Source organism: Alosa pseudoharengus, unplaced genomic scaffold, assembly GCF_046254945.1.
Source record: "Alosa pseudoharengus isolate Yale_2024_CS ecotype anadromous, Long Island Sound unplaced genomic scaffold, YU_APseudo_1.1 YU_APseudo_1.1_scf_23, whole genome shotgun sequence".
NCBI classification, from domain to species: domain Eukaryota; kingdom Metazoa; phylum Chordata; class Actinopteri; order Clupeiformes; family Clupeidae; genus Alosa; species Alosa pseudoharengus.
In genome coordinates, this window is record NW_027468685.1 from 29,624,717 (window position 1) to 29,632,216 (window position 7,500).

Consider the following 7,500-nt stretch of genomic DNA (forward strand, 5'->3'; position numbering starts at 1 on the left):
GTACAGAGCTGTGCAGAAGTGTTAGGTGTGTTTGGAATAATGCTGACAACTCAAGTTGCTTTATAAAGGACATGAATAGTTATTACTCCCCAATCGACATACACAGAAAGTGCGTAAAAAGGAAATTTGATTATATAGACTTACTAATGCAAAAGAAACAAAAAGACTGTCAAGAAAGATTCCCAAACCTTTTGTAGTTTATGGTACAACCCCAAAACAAAAAAAGTTGGGACGTTGTGTAAAATGTGAATGAAAACAGAATGTAATAATCTGCAAATCTCTTAAACTCATAAATAGTTGCAAAAAGGACACAGACAACATATCAAATGTTGAAAATGTCAAATTTGACTGTTTCATGCAAAATATATGTAAAATATATTTTGAATTTGATACCAGCAACATGTTTCAAAAAAAGTTGGGACGATTGTAACAAAATGCTGGAAAAGTTGTGTAAAGATAAAAAAAACAAAATGAGGAATGTTTCACAAACTAGATGTACCGCAGAGCGGTACAAAATATGACCGCCGCCCAGTCCAGCACATTTTTTCCACAAAAATAAATCACGCTGAAAGGCCTGTATGATTCTAGCTGTCTCACTAAATTGCATTATCCACACTCAATTCTCACTGATATCTGCTAGACAACAAGTACCAAAACATGATTAGTTCATAGATTTCACATGTAAAATTCATTTTATACAACCCCACCTCCATCTTGCCTGTTCATAATTGTGTGCATGTGTGCATGTACATGTTTATGTTATGTGTGCGTGTGTGTGTGTGTGTGTGTGTGTGCGTGCTTGTGTGTGTGCCTGCGTATGTGCCAGTGCATGCAAGCATACATATGTCTACTGTGTGAGTATGTGTCATACGTATGATTACTGTGAATGTATGTGTGTGTGTATCTGTTTGTGCACATGTGTGCACATGAAATGGGTTAACATGACCCCTGGAGGCAAACATACGGAAAAAAATGGTCATCATAGTCCCTACAGTTCTCAAGATATTCACAGAGAACTGTGTCTGCCCTACCCTCCTTTCGGGGGGTCCAGTCCAGCGGGGGGGCTACAGATCAAAACGAAAAACGACGGTTCCATGCTATCCATGTGGGGTTCAGTGTTGGGAGGGTTACTTTCAAAACGTATTCCGTTACAGAATACAGAATACATGCCCAAAAATGTAATCTGTAACGTATTCCGTTACGTTACTCAATCTGAGTAACGTATTCTGAATACTTAGATTACTTCCGCATTGAATTGCATTGGAATGTGGCCATCAAATCCTGCTTAGTCCTACTAAACAGGCCTATTCTGGTGTGTTCATCTGTTCCAAATGGCTGTGTTAGGCCCACATAGGAGAATGTAAAGTCAACTAGGCCTAAGCTACCTGATACAACTTTAAAATAGCAAGGTGACCACTAAAACTACAGCAGGCGACTAGGCTAATTAAAACAAACAAAATAAATAGGCTACTTTAAGGGCGTAGCCAGAAATTATAATTAAGGTGTGCCTGTGAAATTTTTCGGTGGCATCAACCCAGTACAAGTGAGGGGCGCATATGACTGGTGGAACGCAAATGACCTGTACATGTAAACACTATGGGCTACTGTATATCAGTGCTCTCAAAATGAACGTGATCGCGTAATCAAAAACCGCACGTTAAAATATGCTAGGCCTACTCGCAAGAATAATTCTTCAGAGGCTGCACCATATAATTCATTTTAAAACGTAAATGTAGATCTAATTAGAAAAAATAATAATCCATAAAGCTATTTTAAGTTAGAATAAACAACTTAGAATGCAGTGCCTATTTTAGAGATTGGTTTTATAGGTCTAAATCAACACGTGAACTAGGCTTTGCTTATTGCTTAGCAAACTGTGTAACCGATTGGCCGAAGTAGCCTGAGCTATTAATACTTGGGAAAATATCCTTTGAACAGACATCAGGAACCACGATCAGTGAGGAACAGGAGTTACCTCCACTTACTTTACTCGTAATTTGCTGTGCAAACAGTCATTTCAGGGTCTCCGATATGACGCGTCCATAATGCGCGCTGGCTGCGCTTTGAGGCTAGTGCAAGACGGCGGGGCTTGGATTTAAACATGTAAACAATTTCATCATAGATTGCTTTCAGGAGCTTCTGGGAAATGGACTTGCCTTAATTTATTTAGTGAGTGAACAAACTTATGAAACAGAGAAGTATCGTCATGTAATCCATTGATTTCAACAATGTAACTGTATTCTAAATACCAACTATTTAACTTGTAACTGTATCGGAATACAGTTACTCATAATTTGTATTCTGAATACGTAACGCCGGTACATGTATTCCGTTACTCCCCAACACTGGTGGGGTTACATGCCCACCAAGTTTTGTGTACCCCGGTCTTTCAGTGTCCCGGGAATCCTTGTTGGTGTACGTCACTAAATGTACACATACATTATTTTATTGTAAGGCCCCCCATGAACGAAAGTACACAAAACTTGGCATGCATTCGGAGGGTGTCATAATGATCCTACACTTTTAATTTTGTGCAGTTTTGACCTTGTCAGCCAGAGATATTGTGATGAAAAAAAAATTTTTTTTGCTTTTTAATTTTTAACTAGGTGGCTCTATAGATGAAATAAGTGGTAATGGTATGGGTTGACATGCCCCCTTAAGACCAACATACATAAAAAAAAGGTGGACCTCCTAGGCCCTACGGTTCTCGAGATATTCACAGTAAACTGTCTCCGGCCACCTACAGGCCAGTTGGTGTATAGTAACATAAATTAATTTATTGTGTGGCCCCCCATGAACGGAATTCCACGAAACTTGGCGTGCATACAGAGGGTGTCATAATGATCCTACACTTCCAATTTCGTGCAGTTTTGACTATGTTAGGTCACAGATACCTGCGATTACAACACCTCATTTTTACTTTTTTGTGTTTAACTAGGTGGCGCTATACATGAAATGAGTGGTTATGGAATGGGTTGACATGGCCCCTTGAGATCAACATACAAAAAAAAAAAGGTCCTCCTAAACCCTACGGTTCTCGAGAAAACTGTGTCTGCCCTACCCTCCTTTCGGGGCTCCAGTCCAGCGGGGGGGCTACAGATCAAAACGAAAAACGATGGTTCCATGCTATCCATGTGGGGTTACATGCCCACCAAGTTTCGTGTACCCCGGTCTTTCAGTGTCCCGGGAATCATTGACAGAAATTTGGGCATGCGAAAAAGAAAAAAACAAAAAAACAAATTCTGACTAAACCTATATGACCGCCGCTTCGCTGCGCGGCGGTCATAATAATTACGGTAGCTGGCAACGAAATTGGGTATGAAAAAGAGCATCTCAGAGACGGGCGTAGCACAAGATACTGGGCCCTATGCATAGGCAGTCCTGATAGGCAGTCCTGCATATATTCCAGACTATTCAAGGGTCTTCTCCCCCTGGTAATCAGTCCCACTTTTCAGACCCCAGTTTGATGCCCCTGGCCAGAGAGGCAGGGTCTCTTAGAAGTAAAGATGTAGGGGTTTTCATCCCTCTGTGTAAACATGTGTGCACAAATGATAAAACAATGTAATTTTAATGCTTCTTAACATGACATTGTGAAGTATTTGGGGACTTAATCTACAGACATAATATTATTAAAACATTCAGAGAATCCAGAGAAATCTTTGCAAACAAAGAAAAGAGCTGAAAAACAAATTGGATGGCCGTGGTCTTTTGGACTCCAGATGGCACTGCATCAACACCAGACCTGTTTCCAGATCTGTCATTGTATGGGCTCAGGAAAACTTCTGATAACAATTGTCTATGTGCACAGTTTGATACTCAATTAAAAAAACGCCACCAAAATTGTAACAGCCAAAATTGTATTGAGACATGATAGAAAATACCACCGTCTTATCTGGGCCTAAAATGGACTGAGGTAAGCACATGAAAGCGCATGAAACAGGTCCTGTGGTTAGACCAATCAAAATGTGCCATTCTTTTTGGAAATCATGGACTCATCTGGGCGAAAGAGGAGAGGGCCTATCCAAGTATCCAACCTTTCCAACTTGTTTTAGTGCTCAGTTCGAAATCCAACATCTATGACGGTGTGGAGGAGCATTAGTGCCTACAGCATAGGCATCTTCCACATTTGGCAAAGCACAATCAATTCTAAATGATGTATACAGGTTTTGAGCAACATATACTGCCATATAAGATCTTGAATATTTCAGGAAAAAAATGCCAAAATGAATTCTGCACATATGTAAACAGTACGCTCCATAGAGAAAGAGTCCAGGTGCTAAAATGGCCTGTCTGCAGTCCGGATTTGTCAAATTAGGTGCATAATGGACATGGACATGACTAAGAATACCCCATACTGTTGAGCAACTGAAATCCTATACCAGGGAGTAATGGGACGACATTTCATTCTCAAAACTCTATCAATTGGTCTCCTCAGTTCCTAAACGTTTACAGAATATTGTTAAATGAAGAGGCAAAGCAGCACAGTGGTAAACATTCCCTGTCCCAACTTTTTTTGAAATATGTTGCTGGCATCAAATTCAAAATGAACATATATTTTTCATGAAATAGTCCAAATTAAAAATTTCAACATTTGATATGTTGTATGTCCTTTTTGATGCTAAATATGGGTTTACAAGACTTGTATATTATCACATTCTGTTTTCATTTGCATTTTACACAACATTCTAACTTTTTCTGATTTGGGATGGTACGTCTGAGATATCATCAGGTTGTGTTTCAGCTGGAAGGAAGGAGTGCAAGGATGGCATCCACTGTGTGGCAAAACAGTTGGAGTGAGAAATGAGAGTGGTGAGCAGCGATGGTCATTTGCATTTGATATATACACACACACACACACACACACACACACACACACACACACACACCCTTCCATGCATGGCTGAGCTGGGAAGAAAATCATTTAAGCTGACACGAACAGCAGGCTGCACCAAATTCAGCAACTCAGTGTGTGCAGGCATGTCTCTGAAAACAAGCATGGAGCCATGGAGAGAGGAGGGGAGGGGAGGAGGAGGACAGGAGGAGAGGAGGAAAGGAGAAGAGTGGAGGGAAGGGGAGGAGGAGAGGAGGAGAAGAAGGGAGGGAGGAGAGGAGGGGAGGAGTAGAAAAGAGTAGAGAGGGGGAGAGGAGAGGAGAAGAGGAGGGAAGGGGAGGAGGAGAGGAGGGGAGGAGTGGAAAGAAGTAGAGAGTGGGAGAGGAGAGGAGAAGAGGAGGGGAGGAGTGGAAAGGAGAAGAGGGGAGGAGTGGAGAGGAGAGGGGAAGAGGAGAGGAGTGGAGATATGAGCATGGGGGTTAAGAGAGGCAAGGGGAGGGGGGGAGGGGAGATGGAGAAGAGAGGAGAGGAGGTGAGGACACGAGAAGAGAAAAGAATGAAGAAAGGAGGAGAAGAGGGAAATGGATAGAGGTGTGGAGGACAGGAAGGGAAAAGAGTAGAGGAGGAAACAGAATGGTGAGATGAAAAGAGAAAAAAGGGGAAAGAGAAGAGAGGAGGAAAGAAGAGAAAAGAGGTGATGAGTACAGAAAAGATGGGAGAGGATTGAGTGAGGAGAGGGGGATAGAGTAGATCCAAATGATAGAAGAGACTGCATAGAAGAGGTGAGCGGAGGAGAGACAAGTGTAGAATCAAGTGAAAAGTGTCCTGAGACATAATCATGTGTTATGAGGCTGCATAAATAACACTGACTGGACCGGTCAGCAGAGAAGGAGGGAGTGCATGACAGACAGATAGAGGAGAGGATGATAAGAGAGAAGAGGAGAGAAGAGGAGAGAGGGAAGAAAGAACAGAGGAGAGGAGAGACTGTGTGAGAGAAGAGAGGAGAGAAAAGAGGGAGCAGAGCAGGGGAGAGGAGATGAAAGAGAGGAGAGGAGAGAGAGAGGAGAGCAGTTAGCCGAGTCCTGGTGTTGGCTCGAGTACCCACACAAAGCACCCTGGTGGGTGAAATGTCCAAACATGCCAGTCGCTGTTTGTGTTCCCTTTTACTGCGCACACAAACACACACACACACACACACACAGAAGGTAGGTGGAAATCTGAGAGTAGAGAGTCACAGAGAGCTGGGCTAAATGTGGCTGTGCCCACACACACACACACACACACACACACACACTATGCAAGCATGTAGGCACATTCACACAGACAGGCTGACATACACCCCACCGTACACACGTTACAGTACACACATAGACACACACAATCCATGCATGCAGAGACACACACACACACACACACAAAGTGCATACATCCAGGCACAAACACAGATTCTGTCTCACACACTCTTCTTCAAACACACACACTCACACACACAAGGTCTCACACACATCATGTGCAGGCAAGGTCATGAAGTAGCGGCGTGTGATGTTCAGTGAGAATGTGTAAGACAGGAATCCCATGCAACTTTGATCCAGCAACACACGCAGCCTAATGAGACCCATCCACAGGGCCCCTTTAGCTTGATCAAAATGCTTTCAGATAACTGCACGACACCGCAATAGCAGTGTGTGTGTGTGTGTGTGTGTGTGTGTGTGTGTGTGTGCATCGCAGAGTGCAGGAAATCCAGTTTAGGCTGCGAAGAGTGGAGGGCTCTGACACAATCAAAGAGAGGTTTATATCACCAGGGATTGTGTGTGTGTGTGTGTGTGTGTGTGTGTGTGTGTGTGTGTGTGTGTGTGTGTGTGTGTGTGTGTGTGTGTGTGTTAGAGAGTGTGTGAGGAGCAGGAAAATTATGGTTTAAGTCTTGTGTCCTTTTAAAGCAAAAACAAAGCTGCCGTTGCCAGGACATCCAGAGAAACGACTGCACAGAAGGACAGAAAGAGAGAGAGAGAGTACCCATGAGGAGAGACTGAGAGAGAGGGAGAGAGAGAGAGAGTACCCATGAGGAGAGACTGAGAGAGAGAGAGAGAGAGTACACAGGAGGAGAGACTGAGAGAGACTGAGAGAGAGAGAGTGAGTGAGTGAGAGAGAGAAAAAAAAGAGTGAGGCATATTTCTGTGATGCAGTCATGGCGGGGGTGACGGACATTTCCCCGCAAGCAAAGCTATTCGCTGGCAAGGCTCCTGTCCCCCCTGCTCAACCTCACCCACCATCACTGTCCCCCCAACACACACACACACACACATGTGCACACACACACATACACACAAACATGCGCGCACACACGCACACACACACACACACACACACACACACACACACACACACACATGCTGTGTGCACCATCAAAGACAACAGCAGGAACATCACACACACACTCATTCTATCAAATCCTGGTTCTCTGATGCTGTGGCAGGAATGGCGGCTGTTTGGAGTGGCCACTCTGTCGGTCCCTTTTGAAGATGGCCATCCCCTCCGCCAGAGAAGGTCATTCGCACGCATTTGAAGGGGGCAGAAAGAAGAGGACCTGACCCAGAGGAGAGGGTCAGGGGAGAGAGAGAGGGGTTGTCTGGATCGATCTCAGCCACTCAGCTAAAACAACACGCAGTAGA